This window comes from Arvicanthis niloticus, chromosome 1, assembly GCF_011762505.2.
Source record: "Arvicanthis niloticus isolate mArvNil1 chromosome 1, mArvNil1.pat.X, whole genome shotgun sequence".
NCBI lineage: Eukaryota > Metazoa > Chordata > Mammalia > Rodentia > Muridae > Arvicanthis > Arvicanthis niloticus.
In genome coordinates, this window is record NC_047658.1 from 133,965,742 (window position 1) to 133,985,653 (window position 19,912).

The 19,912-nt window shown below is 43.8% G+C and overlaps 1 long non-coding RNA gene across 1 annotated transcript in view; it reads right to left on the reverse strand.

The window, feature by feature from the left end:
* Positions 1-19,540, reverse strand: part of LOC143441110 (uncharacterized) — a 33,185-nt gene extending 13,645 nt beyond the window's left edge. Inside the window, exons 1-4 of the long non-coding RNA XR_013108338.1 lie at positions 19,337-19,540; positions 15,079-15,150; positions 3,085-3,159; positions 2,861-2,988 (exon numbers count right to left, since the gene is read on the reverse strand). This is a non-coding gene — a long non-coding RNA (uncharacterized LOC143441110). The remainder of the gene's footprint in view (positions 1-2,860; positions 2,989-3,084; positions 3,160-15,078; positions 15,151-19,336) is intronic.
* Between the last annotated feature and the right edge of the window lie 372 nt (positions 19,541-19,912).

Consider the following 19,912-nt stretch of genomic DNA (forward strand, 5'->3'; position numbering starts at 1 on the left):
TGAGCAGGCACTGCTCAATGGGTACAGTGGTATGTCATTAGGTGGCATTTTTATGCCATGTTCCTTTCGCAGAATAGGACAATGTTTTTCTATTAGGCCCACAACCTATCCAGTCTCAGGTTTTTGACAATGACACCAGTTGTCATATATGAGTTGTAACACAGAGAGAAGACCTTAAATCTAATCAAAAGTGATTGGTTACTGCAATAATAATATTTGTGTCACTGCTGCACAAGTGTACCTTGTGGGAAGGTTGTTGTGGAGGGTTGCAGAATTTGTAGCTGGGTGATATTGTGCAGGGTACCTTCCAATACCATGAACACTACTCAGTAGGTGTGAAGCTTCTAACTGAAGCTTCTAGCTTGTTAAGAATTTTCTTGCTTAATGGTTAATGTGGGTGTTGCCATTCCTGGGCAAGCCACGAGGAACAATCCCATAAGCAGTCTTCCTCTGTGGCTTCTGCCCCAGAATCCTATCTAGAGTTCCTGCCCTGACTTACTTCAATGATGGGCTATAGTGTGAACCCAGAAGCTGAAGTAAATGCACTGGAAACCCTAACTAATACAGACATTGTCCCAGACAATAGGCTATTGCTGTGACAGACTTGACCATGTGTTTTGGGAAGATTATGGAAGAACTTTGAAACTCTGCACAAGGAAAGTCATTGAGTGTTCCAAGTTTGGTGAGATATTGTGGAAACTTGGAGGATAAGGCTGAGAGCAATTCAGATAGTAGAGGCCCGGCTTGTAAAGTTTCAGAGGAAAGTAAACACTATATAAGGACCATTTTGAGTGATGTTATGTGTTAAGAATCTACGGTGTCTGGTCAGCTAGAGCTCAAGAGTTGGCTGTGATTAACAAGTGACCACTGGAGTAAAGCTTCTGCTTTACCAGAATAATGGATACAGGTTACCTAAAGTTGTGAAATTAGTGGTGATTAAAAAGAAGCAATTCTTGCTGAGGTGAAATCTTTGGGAAATAGTTTCCTCTGAGACACAGAAGCTATTGTCTAGAGGGCGCAAAACTTGGTAATATGTTAAGAGTCTCTCAGGTAGTACTAGTTTTGAAAATATGAAAAGGCTGTGGAGAACAGTTGAGGCTTGGCACTGTGATAGGCCAGGAGAGGCCGTTGGTGAAGGTGCAGTCTCAGTCACAAGCTGTGCAGGAAAGCAGGCTGAGCAAGCTATGAGGTGGAAGGCAGTAAGCAGCACCCCTCCATAGCTTCTGACTCAGTTCTTTCTTGTCTTCAATCCCTGCTCTGACTTCCTTCAATGATGGCCTTCATTGCGAAATTTTAAGCTGAAATAAATCCTTTCCTTCCCAAATTGTTTTTTGGCCATGGTGTTTTGTCACAGCAGTAGAAACCATAAATAAGACAGCTGGCTTATACTGGTAACTTGAGCCTCATCTACGTGGCTTATCTCTAGAGTGTGGTAGAGCACTGGCTTCCTAAAATGGCATAAGTGCTGAATAACTTTGGTATCAGGTAATCAATTAAAAATGGGGGGACACTCAGGTTGATATCATCTGTCTGCCATAGCAAGTATAATAGGTTTTATGATCTGATTTAATTATCTTTACTTCCTCTCTATCCACGAGAGTAGTGTACTTTCTAACATATACCAAAACTGAGGTTAAGCAGGTAACAAAACTGTCTCTGCCCTTGGCTTTGGGTTTGGTCATATGATGTGGCTTGGCCAATGGAATGCTAGCACATATAAGCCAAACCCAGTTGGATTAACTGTCTTGATTTCTGCCAGGTAGCCGACCTGTCCAGAAGGATGAGAGACACGTGAAGTGGACCTCAACTTAACCTGCAGTGTGGAGGCGAGCAAGCCCAGCAGTCCTGCCCTCTGGCAGCCAGCCCCTAGCTGACCTACAGACTTCTGAGCAGCACTGAATCACAGCTGTATGAAGCTGACAGCTCTGAGTGTTTTGATACACACAGCATTAATGTGACAAGGGTTGGTTACAAAACAACTAATTCAATTCAAAGTGTGTTATTTTCTTCCATGGCAGCAAGGCATTACTCTGTCCTTATATTCTCTTTGGCTGTAATCTAGTCTGGGACTTAGCTGAAAAATGAAGGCTATGGCATTATTCTCCATTTTCAATCTTGAAGAAAGATTTGATATAGTCCATAGTCAGCAGCTGCTTTTAGAGGTCCTTCAAGAGGACCACAAACCCCCTCCCCCCGACACACACACACCTCGCTGCTACACCCCCCCTTGCTGTGTGATCTGGTCAGCCTCACCCAGTAGAATCACCCGCACTGCTGCCAAACCCTGCCAAAAGCTTGCAATATTGAAATGGCTGCACCTCAGACTGTCATGTGATTTCGGTATCATAGGAATTTTGGGAACAGATGGTAAGCACAGAAGAGAGTGACGGTTCTACTCTGCAGATGGGGCAAAGGGGAATGGGGGAACAAGGAGGTGAGAAGTGAACAGATCCTGGAGAAGAGCTGGAAGAAAACGAATTGCCAAGAGTTTGCCTTCTGTCTGAAAATGCTCCCACAGGTTGCAGGAAGATGGGAAAGTGAAGCACCTGACAGGAGGTTGGGGGTGGAGGAGAGGAGGCAAAAAGGGCTGTTTTGCTACAAAAGCAAAGGGGATTATATGTATACGTTTAAGCATGTTTTTTTGTTTTATTTTGTTTCTTTTGAGGGGGGGAGGTTGTTCACACCAGGAAAACAGCAAAATTTATCAGTTCACCTGAGTCTGACCTTTGGGTGTATGCCCGTCTTTGCTCGAGGATACAGTTGAAGATGGAGTTCATAGCCATGAACCAGATTCAGATAAGTGACTCAGGACACCCCACATTCAATATGCCACCAACACTCTGCTCCCCAGGAGCCTTACCTTCTTGGAAGGGGGCTGGTTTCTGTGGACGTCTCAGATGGCTGCTCTCCTAATTCTATCATGAAATGTATTTCCCCTCGAGCTGGTATTTATCGCTCCATGCTGGCACAGCTCCCGAAAGGCTGCATCTGCACCAAGAAGCTGGGGTTACATGCAGTTCATTAATATGCAAGAGGGGCCATGAAATCATTCCTGCTTTCGACAGGAGCTCGTACACGCCTTACTGGAATGCTTGTTTCTGAAGTGGCCTGGCACACGGACTTCCCTTGCCTTCCTTTAATCAGCTCCATCTTGTCATTCTATAAGGAGTTAAAAAAAAAAAAAAAAGATTTCTGAAAACCTCAAGAAAGGTGCTGTGCTGTCTTTCTTTCCCCCTCCTCCCTCTCTCTCTCTCTCTCTGCTCTCTGTCTTTGTCTCTCCTCTCTCTGTCACTCTATCTCTCTCTCTCTCTCTCTCTCTCTCTCTCTCTCTCTCTCTCTCTCTCTGCATCCCCCACCCCCTCCATGAACACATCAAAGTAAGAAGTGACATGCAGTGCCCTGGAGCTCTTAGCAACATGCTTTTAGGTTTGGAAAATTTCATTTTCTACCTTATGATGATTACATGAGGAAAGATGAAATGTTCGCTTTGAGGTTTATTTGAGAAAGAGATGTAATAAATGTTGTGGCTTCCCGCTGAATGGAACAAATCCATTCTGGCCATATGAGGATATTAAAAATTACATATGTGTGTGCATGGGCACAGCCTATGTGGCTTAGGTGGCATTTGTGGTCCCCGATGCTGAAAAGGGAGACCTGCGGTGGCTTCTTTCGGAAAATGCTGAATAAAGTTTTTCATTTTATCCGGCCTTGAATGCATTTGATTCCAAAGGAAAATGAGTTCCCACCCTGTCTGAGCCACAGCAATCTCTTTTAAATCAGTCCCCCGCCCCCACAAACACACTCATTCATGGGCTTGTGCACATGCGCACAAACACACAAATACACATACACATTCACACATGCATCGTACACACATATTAACAGAGAAAAACCAGACAGACAGATTGATTCACACAGACATACAGAGTCCCCTAAAACTCACAAGCATGCCATGCCCCTTTCCAGCAAGCTCACTCTTCAAATTACCACAGCCAAGCAGAGGATCTTTGTGTTTCATTCTTGGTAGGAGGATTTTTTTTTTTTCCCCTATGTTTTTGTTTTTGCCTGGGGAACTTCTGTCTTGGCTGGGAGCTAAATGGAAAACGATCAGCTCACCTAGCACAGGAAATAGAGCCAGCAAGGTAGGGAAACAGCCTCATGACTTCAGCCCTGTGTGTATCCTTTAGTGAGAAAGAATGCTGGGAGAGAAAGCAAGTATTCAGCAGGTAAACAGCTTTCCCACACCCAGAGACATGCAGGCCCAGGCTCTATTCAGAGCTCTGACATCACATATACCGTTCTTTGTTCGGCTCACCACTGGACAGCACAGGTTGTAAGAGGTAGGATTTTCCACAGCTTTGCCCCATCAGCTCCACTCAGACAGGCCACCCTCCCCAGAAAGTCAATCATCAGCCGGTCTCAGGGTCAGGCCCTCCTCCACCTCTTGTGAGGGGGGTGATCATTGAGTTTGGGGCTGAGCTATGAGGTGTGGGGATTTGTTGTTGTTGTTGTTGTTGTTGTTGTTTTGGGTTCCCCCCCCACCCCCCCCCCCCCGTTGGCTGCCAACAGGAAAGAAGAGCTTGATCTTATTTCACAAGTAACTTCCAACCCCAGCTTTTCAGTGATGAGTAACCTTTGCTTGCTCCCCTTCTTCAGGTAATAAGAAGTGGCTTTTATCAAATGTTTACTGTGCCCTCTCACACAGACTCCCTGACCTTATCCTGCTCAGATGTGTACTTAAAGAGAGATCGCTACCATTAAACATGCTTACATCTTTAACATTTTCAACATTTTTGCCTAAAGACACTCCCTCTGAGATAAAGTACTATCGTGATTCCTCCATCTTGGGTGAAGAAACCAGAGATGCAGAGGTGACTGGATCTATGCAATTACACCACATTGTAGAGGGGAAGGGCTGACTCTCAAACCCAGGGATCCCATCTGACTCCTGAGCCTATGCTGTCAACCACCAGGCTATACTGCCTCCTACTGGTAGCCTCTTAGCTTCCTGGTGCACCATGGTCTTCAGTGGCCCCTGTGGATGTAAGATACTATGGTTTGTGTTTACATATCTATTTCTTCTGTACATAGTGAGGTCTTGGAATAACCATAAGCATTCATTTTGCAAAGTTTGATACCCACAGAAGTGCTGAGTGGATTAAAAACAAAAACAAAAATCAAAACAAATTATCAACAGTATGTCAAAACACTTAAGGGGTGGTAAATGATGAATGAAATTCAACATACTCTCTTACTGTTGGGGAAAGAGATGGCAAGGAAGAACTCAGACCCTAAGCTGCCATGTGTGTGGTGCTCCTGATTGAAAGAACCACAGGATAGATGTTGAAAAACCGTGTTATAGTGTCATGTTTACTACTCACTGGTTATCACATCTTGGACAAGGGTTGATTTGTAATGTTGCTGTTTTACACTCTCTGGGATTTAGGGATTTGGTCTATGTAGGGAGAGAACACCATTACCAGATCCCTGTACCATGGAAGAAAGGTGGGGGGATAGCGTTGCAATCTGTTTACACATATAGGAATACAAATAACTGTTATTATCACCAAAACTGTGCATCATTAAGGACCTTCATAAACCAAGCACTGTGCTTCTATTGCTGCCCACTAAGACATTACAGTCCCCACTTTATGGACGCAGCAACTATGGGCCAATGAAACTATATAATGTGCTCAAGTTCATGGAGATAGTAAGGGGCTGGGCTGAGACAGAAATCCAGGTCATTCTGTCTCTGTGGTCCACACTCTGGTGCAAGAGTGGCCCAGTGCCACCACATTCCTTAGCTATAGTCCCTCCTAGAAAGTTGTGTCATTTTAACTCAAAAAGCCCCCAGTGATTGTCTGACTCCCATAAGTACCTTTGGCTTGCCCTGTGGTGACAGACACTGGAGAGACGCTCTCCTGGGTCCCCTCTGCACCAGAAGAAACCACTTGACATTGCTGGTTCCAAAGTGCAAAAGCAGCAGCTGTTGCAAGACCAGCAACACACTGAGTCAGGATGAACAAACTGTTCCCTAGAAACCAGCCCTTTCTGCTCCTCTCCCCTTAGACCTTGAAGCAAAATTCCCTTGTTAATTCAGGAGGGAGCATCATGTGACTCTGTTGTCTCAGAGCCTGTCACTAGCCCATTCACTCAGTGCTTATTAAAAAAAAAAATCTGTCTGGATGCCATCAAATCCTTTTTCTTCAGTGTCTCTATCAACTCCCTTCCAAATTTAAAAATGTGCTTTCTTTAGTCTATATCAAAGACATCAATAGAAGGTCGATACAAAGCACACAAGCTTCTAAATGAATCATTCTTTGGGTGTGATCATTATATGCCAAATGTTCTTAATAAACTCTTTAAAGTCCACTAAGACAACCAGAGTCTTAAGAATAATTAAATTCCCTACGTTTATGAATGTGTGTATCTAAATCAGTCCCCCTCCCTAGACAGCTGTGAGAGAAGTAAAGCTAGACAATGACCGGAAAGTGTGAGCCAGAAGTGCCCACGGGTGGCTGGTGTCCAGAAGCAGCTTGATTGCTGTAGTTACGCTCTGAGATCTTAACAGAAGTGGGGGTTGGGAGGGTATGCCCAGAGTGTTCTCTTCCTCACATCCTCTAAGTACTTGCCAGAGCCTGCCAGAGCCTACCATCAATCAATCAATCAATCAATCAAATCGATCAACCAATCAATCAATAGTTGATCAATCAATCAACAAATCAATGAAGACCGAGGAAGCCCCAAGCCCAGGGAACGTACTTGGCAAGGGCCACTGATCTGAAATAGAATACAAGGCAGGGTTGGCAAGCTACGGGAACATAGTCAAGAGCAAATGGAAAATAACTAGGTCTGATTCATCCCTCAAAAACTAGTTACGACTTTTCTTAAAGTTGATTCCTATCTAAGTGAAGATACCACTGCACTGTGTGTATTCCATAAGTACACAGACTATCTGCACACAAGGGATTGCCATATGACTTACATCACCATACTGGCAGTGGTATTTTAAACTAGAAACTGGCATGTGGCGCTTGCTTTCCTCAATGAAAACCTAGTGGCTCTGTCTGAATCTAAGGTGCACCATGACTCTACCATCTTATCCTTCCTTCTGCCTTGAGATCTGAGATACACAACACTAAATAATGTGACTATAGGACTTATGATACAACTGTGACATCATTGCATTTGCTGTAATTTTTTTTTACCTACTCACAGTGGAATCCACTGTAAATGTAGAGGTGTTTCACTGGAAAACATACCTAAAGTTTGAAGGAAAAACGATGTATATGTTATTTTAAACTAACACATTACTTTAAAACAAGCATATCCTATGCATCCCAACTTTTCAGAGACCTGCCATTTATTCATAGGGAACACAGTGATGACACTCAACGTTACATTGAGTCCCAAACAATCAATGCCTCAAACCAGAATCCTTGTGTTTACCATATGAGCCCCCAGCTTTGAGATGAGTACATCCTAATGGCACTTGTAAATTCCCAGAAGTGATCTTTCAAAAGAAAAGAGAATTCTCCAGCCATGCCACTCCCTTGCTTAAAACCCTCTGGCTGCCTCTCTGCTGTATCTCAGTTCCCCAGTTTCCGAGAAGACAAAAAAAAAAAAAAAAAAAAAAAAGCAGATGCTTGCCCAGCATACCATCTAACCCCCATTTATCTGTCCAGCTCTATTTGTGCCCAATGCACAATACATTCCAGAGACCTGACTTCTTACTACTATCAGTAATTGCCTTTGTATAATCTCACGCTTCCCAAATGTCTTTTTCTACATGCCAAAAAATGTCCTCTCAACCCACTCTCCCGTCTTCCTGTTGGCAAAACCTTCCTCTTCTTTCCCATAAGTCCTAACTCCCATGTCTCCTCCTCTGAGAAGCCCTCCTAAATGGGGGCTGACTGTGCTGTTGACCATATCACAAGTCTGTCCCGGGAGCACTGCATCCCTCTGTCTTCTCCACCTGACCATGGAGCCTCTGCAACAGTATTGTCTTCATTGATACCTGCAAAGTGCCAGTGATGGAGGCCAGGGTATGCTAGGTTACCCTAAAACATCTGCTAGATAAATGAATAGGTTAAGGATGGAGTGAACAGATGAGAAGTTTCCCTCTGCCTCTGCAATCATGAGAGTCTTTGAAATCTGTGAAGAATTCCAACAGAGCATGGAAGCACACGCCTGTCATGACAGTGCTCTGAAGGATCAGTCATGAGAATAGTGAGTTTGAGATCTTAGGGTACATTGCAAGACCCTTCCAACAAAACCAAAAGAGAGAGAGAGAAAAGTTGGAAGAGAGGGGGAGAGGGAGAGGCAGAGGGACAGGTGGAGGAGAGGTAGAGGCAGAGAGAGAGGAAGAGGGAAAGGAAGAGGGAGAGGCAGAGGGAGAGGGCAGAGGCTGGGGCTGAGGCTGGGGCAGGGGCAGGGGCAGGGGCAGGGGCAGGGGCAGGGGCAGGGGCAGGGGCAGGGGCAGGGGCAGGGGCAGGGGCAGGGGCAGGGGCAGGGGCAGGGGCAGGGGCAGGGGCAGAAGCAGGGGCAGGGGCAGAGAATTCCAGATGCCTCCATGTCAGAATTCAGGTATTTAGCAATTCTGATTGCAAAACTCATATATTTAGCTATTCTGATAGCGGGCACAATATGTTATAATATGGTATACAGTTGACTTTGGTCTCTTTTGAGTAGAGTAATTTAATTTTAGAGCTAGGAACCATCAGAGACCACCCCACTCCATTCAGGTAAAAAAGAGATGTGTTGGTTAAAACGTAGTTACTTTAGAAGACAGTGGATATACAGGCTCATGAAATGACCCACCATTTTGTTATATTTAGTGAATCTAGAGATCCTGCACTAGGTCACTATTCTTTTGTTGTTAGTTATTCTTGAAGTGTATTTTAATTACATTCCTCTCTTCCCTTTCCTCCCTCTAAGCCCTCATATATATCTTCCCACTCTCCTTCAAACTCATGGCCTTTTCCCATCTCCATTGTTACAAGACACACATACTTGTATGTACAACACATACATACTTGTATGTACATATGTGTTCTTAAGTATCACCTGCTAAGTCCTTATGTTTCTTGTCTGTATATTTTTAAGGCTGACTCTGGCAGTGGACAATGAATCGGTGTACTCTTGCCTGGTGAGGGTCCTGGTGAGGGTCACCTCCCTGACTCCCAGCTTCCCTCAGTTGCCTGTGGTTAGACTGGTCCTTATTCAGTTTGGCCTGCTCATTGAGGTCCTCCTTGTTCAGCTCATGTTGGTTAGACTTTTCAGGTAGCTTCTGCTGTTTCTAGGAGACACTATCTCAGAACAAACGCCCCAATCCTCTGGCTCTTACAATCTTTCCACTGCCTCCTCCTCACTGTTCCCTGAGCTTTAAATGTGGGAGTGTTTTGTAGATATGTCCATTGTAGATATGTCCATTGTGTAGATATGTCCACTGTGAAGCCCAGCAGCTTCACAACTTTACCTATTGATTATTTGTGGTTTTCTGCAAAGATGTTTTCTTGATGAGGTGGGAAGACTACACTGATCTGTGAGTATAAAGACAAATGTTTGTAGATTGTTGGTAGGAATTATGTTGGTTGAGCAAATTAGTGGTTATAGGTTCTCCTACAATAACCATGACTTCACTAGTACTGGTTAGTTAGGTAGTTTTCAGTGCCCGGCATAGGATCCCTCTTGTTGAATAGGTCTTAAGTCCAATTAGAGAGAAGTTGGTTACCACTGACATATGTGCCACTACTGTACTCATAGGGTTAACATGCCATGCTCGTAGCATGTAGTTAATTAGACATCAGTGAATTTGAGATCTTAGAGTACACTGTAAGACCCTCCCAACAAAACCAAAAGGGAGAGGTGGAGGAAGAGGGAAAGGTAGAGAGGAAGGGAGAGGGAGAGGAGGAGGGGAAGGGGGACAGGGAGGGAAAGAAGAGGAAGAGGGAGAGGAAAGGTACATAGATGTCAAAGCTAGGTATGACTGTTAGTTGCTTCCCTCTCTTGGAATGGTGACTTCTGATACCATGAGTTATCAGGGAGAAGACATCTTTTCTGTTTCTGCAGTACATGATGTCTTTACTGTTGGTATCAGGAATCGGCTTTGCAGATAGCCTCCAAACCCAGTAAGGCCACCCATAGGCAACAGGGACCCCACCCCCACCCCCACCCCGCACATCTGTTGCCATGGCAATTGCCATACATTCCCAGAATCCACTTAACTCACTTCCCACCTTTACCTGCGAGAGCAGTTACATCAAAACCTAAATAAAAGGCAGACCCTCCTGACCTCTGTCCTCTCTTTCCTCTCCGTCTTTGTTGCCACTTTTTGCCCTCTTCCCCTACAATAAACCTCCCACGTGGAACAGTATTGGCCTGATGTGGTCTGCCTGGACTTGAGCCGAGATTCTAACACAACATTTACCAATAGAGGATTAGCTTCCATTACCTTCCACCTCTAGGGGGTAACCAAGGGCAGTAGCAGTTGCTGTATGACATGGGTGTCTCTCAGACATCCCTTGGCTAACAATTCAAAAGGAGGAGTCTCATGTATGGCATTGGATTTTTGTAAGACGATCTTTCACTCTTGAGAAAGCACATCAACCCAAATGAGAAACATTCATTAAAACTATATATGTACATGTACATATATATGTGCATGTATGTACACTGTATTGAGTGCATCAGAGGGCCTTTTTAGGTAAATAGCTACTTATAGCGTTTGCAGCCATCCATGTGGCTATTTTACCTCTCTCTCTCCTTTTCTAATATTCACCTCACTCCCCCTCCCACTAAGGGACTCCCTTTTGCCATTTCTCTGATCAAACCACTTACATCCCAGTATTCTATTTATTTTATGATAGTACTACAAGCATGTGTAGGGGAACGTTTGATTATATGAACATTTGTAATAGAAGAAGTATGAAGAGAAATATATAAAAAACAATATTTGACATTAAAATATACTCAAATTAGCCAGGCGGTGGTGGCTCACGACTTTAATCCCAGCACTTGGGAGGTAGAGGCAGGCGGATTTCTGAGTTTGAGGCTAGCATGGTCTACAGAGTGAGTTCCAGGACAGCCAGGGCTACACAGAGAAACCCTGTCTCAAAAAACCAAAAAGAAATATATATATATATTCAAATTTTTACATTTTCCTTTATATCTTTTTATACATACCAATTTCTGCATGTATGTTGATTTCACATGTATATCCATGCTCATGTGTGTTATGAACACATATGCCCTTAAATATGCATGTGAGGGACAGAGGTCAGTGTCAGCATCTCCCTCTTCTGTCTTCCACCTTATTTTTTAGATAAAATCTCTTAATGGACCCAGTGCTGACAAATTCTGCAAAAGTAGCCAGCAAGCAAACCTCAGAAACCTTCCTGTCTCTGCCTCCCCAGGGCTAGGGTTACAGCTACATTAGTCAGATCTCTACGTGGGCATGGAGAATCTGAATTCAGATCATTATGCTCTAGTGGCAAGCACTTTGCTGACTGAGACACCCCTTCAGTACCCGATATCTGCTAATTAAAGAGAAGCATATCATTAAAGGCTATAAAAATGGATTCTCACATACATCTAAAGGCATTGCAAATCATAGCAGCCTTTTGGGATATCAGTAAGGAACTCAGAGCGGGAGGCACAGTGCTCATGCTACTTTGACAAAGTAGCAACACTAAAAACTGTTTGTACAAGAATATTTATTAGGACCACCTCAATCTGCAATAGGATGAGAGGGCATGTAAAAGCAAGAGAATATTTTTCAGTTGTTAAACAGCATAGCTATGCTGCATGGAGATGTGGAAAAGACATAATATAAATGGGTCTCACAGAAATCAGAATAGCGTGTGTGTGTGTGTGTGTGTCATGGTAGCAACTTTATAAAAACTTATTCTAAGCAGGCATTGGACAGCAAGTTTTTTAAAAGTTGTGATAGGCGACTTATAGGATACCAAGTTTTGGGGAGGTGTATAGATTCAGAGGGAGCATGGCAGCAAGCATGCAGGCACAGTGCCAAAGCATTGCTAAAAGCTTACATTGAGAGACAGACAGACAGAGACACAGAAAGACACAGAGACAGAAAGACAGAGAAAGAACACTAACTGAGAATGGCAAGACGTTTTAAGACCTCAAACTCCACCCCCAGTGACACACCCCCTCCTCCAACAAGGCCACACCTTCTAATGTTTCCCAAACAGTTCCACCAACTGGAAATCAAGAACTCAAGCATATGAGCCTATGAGGGTCATTCTCATTCAAACCATCACAGATCCCAAAACTCAAATAGCAAGGTCGCAGGTAACTAAACTGTTCTTAGTTGAATCTGAGGGCTTTAGGGCCTGGGGACTCCTGAAATGTGACCTCACTTGCAGTTATTCTCAGAGAAAGAGCCTTTGAAGCAGGGAAGATTGTAAGATGCTCAGTGCCTGTGGCTCTAGTCATTAAAGGTAGAACATCACTTCCTAGTATTGTGACAACCAAAAATGTCCCCGCATTCCCAAATATCCTTTAGGATGGGAGGAGGCCTCCTCCATCAGAGTCATATTAAGCCATCGATACTTGTTTGCCCATAAATATTTATAGGGTATCTTCCCTATGCCAGGCATTTCGCTAGCATAACCGACGTTTTGTGGGGAGGACTGTCTTTAAAGTGGTGTTATAAAGTGTGACAAATGCTACACCAGTCCATCGTACTGCCATGACAGAGATGGAAAGCCATCTACAGTCTAGAGTGTCCCGGCCAACCTTGGTGACCTGTCATCAGAAAGTGACTCCAAAGAGATCCAGCGTTACTGCTCAGGATGCCCATCCCTGTCCCGTCCCACATCTTCAGCTCTCATTTAGTCCCTTGGACCTCCAGGAAAGATGGATGCCACACTAGTATAGTGTATCAATCCTGTAAGATTAGAGTTGTTTCTTGGGAAAACACTGAGGTGTTCTTTCACTTTAAGAAATGTAGTGGAGATTTGCATTTGGGTTTATTTTGTGTTCGGAGCTTGAGGACCAGCCATAAAGTCTGGAGACAACCAATGGCCTGGGGAGGGTAGGCTTTCTACCAACATCTATTTTTAAGTTGATTTAAGTTGGAGCCTTGAGAAGAGAAAGGTTTGCAGGGTCCTAGGAGACTGTGGAAGTGGAAGAGCTTAAACAGTATTCTCTGGTACCCTAGTAACAGTGAGACCCCCAAATCAGAGACCTAGGAAGAGAGGATGGGGTGGGAAATAGCCGTTCCTCTGCCACCCTCTACTTCCTGAGCTGCTCTGTTCCCTAAGGCACTGACAGGGTCCTCACTAACAGTGAGAAAGTGAGGAGAGGCCCACCTTTGAATGGCTTTGGGGTAGAAAACTTTATCCAAATGGCTTGTAACAAAAGTTAAAGAGGTATATGTTCAGTAAGAACACCTGAGGGAACCTCAGCCTTCTGTTGGTAGTACGGACACCTGAGACACAATTTTTATTCCTAGTAATGTGACCTTGTTTACACCCACAAACCAAGAATTTTATTCACCTCAATATGAACTCCTGTCAGTATGGCATTAGTAGAGACTATGCTGTCTGGAGGCCAGCTCCCAGCATGCTTTGCCTGGCCCTCCCACTCCAAGGCTTGAGATTGGCTGTAACTGGAAGGCATTAGCACAGAATCCCACTGCCATGGAAACCTGCGTTTAAGATGGCCTGGCTTTCAGTGGACAAAGACAGGCGAGAGCAGTTTCCTCAAAACCATTTTATTTTTAGAAAAGCACAGAGTTTACTGAATGTTCTGGAACCTGGAAATGTGACTATATTTGACTCTTTTCATTTCTGCAAGGTTCATGAGCTCAGTGGGGCTGACTCAGCCCCACCTATGGGGGGAAGGGGGGGTGGGTGTGGAATCTTCCCTCCTGAAGCCTTCCCAGCTTGGAGGGGCAGTGCTACAAAGGCAGGCCCTGGGGCTGGTTAGAAGACTGATAAAGTTCTCATTCCCCTCCTACCAAAGTGCTTTTCCTAAGACAGCCAATATGGTAACAATAACATGTCCCATCGTAGGTACACTTCAAACAATGAAACCTTAGTCCTGTACTGCTGCAGTGATGGGTGGATGTCTATCCCTTTGAGACTGTGTGCAACTTTGTGATGGCCTTACATACAAAGTACAAAGCATGGAAGGGACACCCGGTGACCTCTAAGCCTAGGGCATCAAGTGTCTTGCTATTCAATTTTAGGGTCTCCAAATACTAGCTCTGAGAATCTTGTTCTAGTGTTCCCAGCTAAGGAGAGGGAGGCTCCCAGACCCAGCCCAGATGACCCCTCTATGAGTTGCAGGTCCTACAGGGATCCCCCCACACCCCAAGGTTTCTTTCTGCTGCCCATAGACCACAGTGCCTGTCTAGAAGGTTCACTGTGCCCATTTTTCCCCCATAAAGTATAGTTAGTTGCTTTCCAAACCCTACTGCTCTCTACTTCAGAAATCGTCAGCAATTGTTCCACCACACACACACACACACACACACACACACACACACACATCACCATCACTACAACTACCACATACATGAATGTTCACATGCACATATACACATATACACACACATACACTATCAACACACACACACATGCATGTACACATGCACACAAGCACACACCACACACACACACACACACACACACACACACACATTGATTCATTGATTTTGTTAATGAATTCTGGCTTTTCTTAAAAGACAACTGCAGGGTTTTAGAATTGTGCCATGATTTTGGTGTCCATATTCTGGGTGAGTGGCTTTTCTAAATTATTAAAGCCCTAAAAAGGGACATTTCTCTAAGCACACTGTAGCCCATGAGTACAAAATGGTCCCCCCTGTGGCCTGATGGGTTACACTGCGGGGAGATGGACAGAAGAGCTGGGGACACTGACTGAGCATCCCAGGGGCCTCTTTGCTTCTCATTTAATGCGGTTCAGAGAAGGATGTGCCTTGTCTGGGTTCATTTAAAACAAAGGCCTCTTCTCAGTGATTTCCCCAATTTTAGGTTTGGGGAGCGGAGAGCCAGCATCGGCTGCTGTTACACTAATTTCACGTATTCTCACCTCATTTCAAAACTGCATTATCCTCCAGGCTGCATTCCCACCAGCCATTTTCTTCTGCAACCTGTAGGCTTCCTGCAGAGAGAGGACAATGGGCGAGTTAAGTGAGCGAGGTGATTTACAAGGCTTTCTTCTTTTTTTGCTCTAATTTACAGGAAAATCATCCTTGCATGGGAAGACAAGCCAAAGCCACACATCACCGAAGGATTCCGAGTGATGGAAAAGAAAATGGAAAAATGGGATAGAGTTTATATTCGTAATACCAAATAGATCTGAGAGTCATTTCTCACTCATGCCTCAGATATTAGTATAAATGCCCTTTTGTAACTAAGAAAAAAATTTTGCCTTGAGTTCAAGACAATACTTTCTTTTTATTCTTTTGCAAAAATTAACTCATATCTGTTTCAGCTAGGATTATGTTCTGCTACATAAAATAAAAAATCCAAAAGAAAAAAAAAAAAAAAAAACCTCTGTTGAGAGGTTTAAAGCCACACCGGCCAGTCTATTCTTTCATGTAAAAGACATCCAGAAATGAGCAGTCTGGGGTGGGGAGGGCAGCTCTACAAAGACTCCAGGAACCAGGACAGCTCACATCTTTTCTGTTTTACCATTCTTAGCACATAGCCTCCACCCTCATGGTGGCTGCTGGGGTTCCAGGGTCTCCTCTGGGGTCCAGGCAACCAGAACAGAAAAGGCCAAGAAAAACACACAACATCCCGCTGAGACAGCAGCCATGAAGCATGCCCCCTGAAACCCTTCACAAAGGTACTGCTTACACCTGCATGGCCAGGATCTGGTCACCTGATGAGGCTGCAGAGGAAGCCAGACAAATTAGCATCTGCTAAGGTTTAGACCTGGCCTGAGCGTGTCCTTCACAGATTCAGATACCAAAGGCCGGTCCTCTGTATGGTTGAGGGTGGTGGACCATTTAGAACAGTAATTCTCAACCCTCCTAATGCTGCGACCCTGTAACACAGTTCCTCACGTTGTAGTGACCCAACCATAAAATTATTTCGTTACTACTTCATAACTGTAAACTTGCTACTGTTATGAGTCGTAATGTATATTCGAGTCTGAGGGCTCACGACCTCCAGGTTGAGAATCACTTGTTTAATAAATAGGTGGAGGTCCCACCCTCAGAGTTGATGAAAGTCAGTCTCTCCAATGGGTGGATTATACTGGGATTAGTGCACAGAGTGGGCTGTTATCATGCAATCCCGGACACTGTGCAACCTTCTGCTTATTGTCATGTGATTGTCTTTTATCTTCCTCTTCTTCCTCCTCCTTCTCCTCCTCCTTTTCCTTTGAATCTTTTCCGTGCCCTTCCACCACATGATGTCATGCTCTATGCTGTGGCCCAACAAGATGGCTCTCACAAGGAACTGAGCAGATAGGGCCAACTGATCTTGAGTTTTTACCCTCCATAACTATAAACCTAACAAACCTCTTTGCTTTATAAGGTACTCGGCCTCCAGTGTTTTGTTACAGCAACACAAATGGACAAAGCAACTTCATATTTCATAGAGGCCCTTTCTTTCTCCTATTTCCTCCTGAGCTTGTTATCTACATCATACAATCTAAGATCTACCTAGAACTCTCATCTAATGTTCTGAATTTTCATAAATGCTGCTTTTTTTTTTAACTTGATATATAAACCCTTTGGGTAATTATTTATCATTTTACTTTTACTGTATCTTTCATAATTCTTGGCATGGGCCTGCAGCACATTGCCATATTCCAAAATGACAAAAGAAGAATATATACATATATATTAGAAATTGCCAGTCTGTTTGTATTTTAAATGCCCCTGAAAGTGTCATGAGTTAAAGGTATATGCCCCAGCTGATGAGTTTATGACAGCTGGTAGAACCTTTAAATGAGGTAAGTGAGGAAGAATCCTTGATGAGGACATTGGGACCAGCCTTGAAAGGGTATTGGGTCCTCAGCTCCTCCTCCTCTCCCTCTGCTTCTAGTCACTTGCAGTAAAGCTTAGTTTTATATGTGTACAGGGCCAAAAGTGAGAGTCTCCACAGTTGGAACCGCTGAATCCCTGAGCCAGAACAAGTCTTTCCTTTTCCTGAGTTACTTATCACAAGCATCTTACCACAGCAATGCAAAGCTAACACAGTCTGGCTCAATATCATCAATACCTGATGGCTTATGCATAATCTATGCATATTTTGTACCAAGGGAAGGCTTTTTAAAGTGTTCTCTCTAACCTGTTTCCAAAACAAGACCTAACAAGAGTCCAGCATATGACGAACTTACAGTTTTAGCAAACCGCCTGCTCACAGAACACAGGGCAGTAGCAAGGAGCAGTAATTGAGCTTCAAATCAGTGCAGACCATAGACCTGGAAGGAGCTGAAAGGGGGGCTTCTGAGAGCTGGGTTCAATGTTTCATAGAACAAAATAGAACTGGTGATGGGTGTTGGAAAATACGATGTGCCAGTATGATAGATGATTTTATATGTCCAGCGGGGACATGGGGTGCCTCGATATTTGATGAAGTATTATTCTGGGTGTACCCACTAAGTTGTTGCTATATGCCATTAGTATCAGCATTGGCCTAGGGAAGATTGGCTTCCTTCTGGAGTGTAAGGATGCCCCATTGGAGAAATGAGGAGAAGAGGAAAGCAGAAGAGGAAAAGACTCCTGCTTCCAAGCTCATCCTGGTCTTCGGCCCTTGAAACATACCAGCGGCTCTCCTGGCATTCCAACCTGCTACCTTTGGATCTGGGGACATCAAATTTTCCATAACTGTGCCAGCTAGTTAATTCCCTGTGGCAAATTTCTTTCTGTAACTACCTTCCATCTTTCCACCTTCCTGTCTGTTTTCCTCTAGAAAAATCTGACTAATACAATAAATATGAAAAAAAATTGGCATCCTGAGCATCTGCTAAGCCCCTGGCCCAGTGACAAGCACAGGGATAGGGATGAAAAATGGATCTTAATTTCTGGACCTAACTTGTGGGCTACTAAGGGAGAGAAGAGAATACAACCCAGGATGCCAGCTTGTAGCAGGGCTACTCTATGCAGAAGGACGCATAGAGTTCTAGGGACACAAGGATAAATCCCAACTCTGCTGGAGGTGAGGGCAGCTTCACAAGGTTTCTCAAAGGAAAGGTGGTGACCAGAGTGGGTGTGTAGACTAGTCTTGAAAGAGTCCCTGGATTTTATTCTTCTTGCTTTTGTTGAGGAGACCTGCATGTGTTTTAACACTGAGAAGAAGGTACCAATTGTGGAGTCATCAAAATTACTAGAGACAGGGAGGAGGATGGGTAAAAACTGAATGCAGGAAAAGAAACCTGATGCACATGAAAAGATTTCAGTCTTTGTTCAGAACAAGGATAGGACCCTGGGGCAAAGGCTAGGAGCTAACTGGGCCCCTTCAGGCCCCTCTGTTCACCAATTCTAGATGCCAAGCTTTGGAAAGCAGGTTCAAAATGAGAGAATTAACTTTCCCAAGGAACAAGGATGCTGACTGTGTCATCAGAGCCTCTGCACCATGCTCTACCAGCATCTGATCCTGACCTTGAAGAAACTCTCCTGACAGCAGGCCCAGGTGAGACACCACAAGGACCTACATGGTGCCTGCTTCCTCCTCACTCTTTCCAATAGCATCCCACATTCACTGTCTACCTGGTCTTCAACTCTTTCCACCACTCCTCATACAGCTCATTGGTTTTGAAGTCTCACAGAGCCAGAGGACATCCTTCCATCGTCTCAAGTGTGAGCCTGTTCTTTCAAGCATTTGTCACCCCTGTGCTGAGTGAGACAATCCCTTCTAGGTCCCAAAGACCCTGTGCACAGCCACCTAGGACTTTAACCTCCAAGATGGAACACCATGGATGCAGGAAGCATGGAAGTAGACATGGAGGGTTGTCATCACTTTTGGCCAGGCCTACATTCTACGTTCTACATCAGGCACTATATAGAACATAGATAGTAAAAAGGGCCAGGAAGGACTTGAGTGTATTCAAAGGACACATTTCAGACTGAGGAGCTTTGATTGGTATGATTTATAATAAATGCAATAAGAGCACCATTTATCTCCGATTCTCCAGTAAGATTATTAACTTTTTCTTTCAAAGATAAACTTGATTGCATTACTTATTTATACTATGTACATTGCATTAAATGTAAAAAAAAAAGCATTGGGGTAAAAATATCATATACAGTTTTTTTTTAATTAGTACTTTTTATCCACTGCTAATAAGAGCATAGATTATTGGAAAGAAAGAATCTTGATACACAACTCACCTCAGGTCTTGGTACTGGTTGTTTCCCGTTACACATTTTGACAGACAATCTAGAAATAGCATCTCTGCTCACTTTCAATTCCTCCGTTTTTGTACCAGAACTGGAGCTTCTCTGTGTTGGGATCTCTGATGTATCAGGAGAAGCAGAATGGTAGAGACGTGGAACTATGTATGTTTAAGTTTAAAGGTCCACAGGTATGGCTTTAGCAAGCTGTGGAAGGGAGACACAATTAGAAAGCAATTGTCATTATACTCTTCAAAAATTTAAAAAGAGATAGAATAGATTAAATAGAATAAATTTACCAAATGGCTAAGAGCTGCTGCTATTTTAAACACTTTATTCTGCTATCCCATTCAGTCTTGATAACAACTCTCTGAAATATTTATTTTTTTCTCCATTTTACAGATGAACAAATTGAGACCTTAGATGAACTAAAGAGTCCAAGAATAAATACATAAGTTAAAAGTTCACCCTATGGACTTGATTGTAAAGGCTCCCTCTGAACCATCACCCCAAACTGCCTCCATGTAGAACCCCAATTCTGGACCTTGGAATTTCACCCGTAGAGGAGGAACA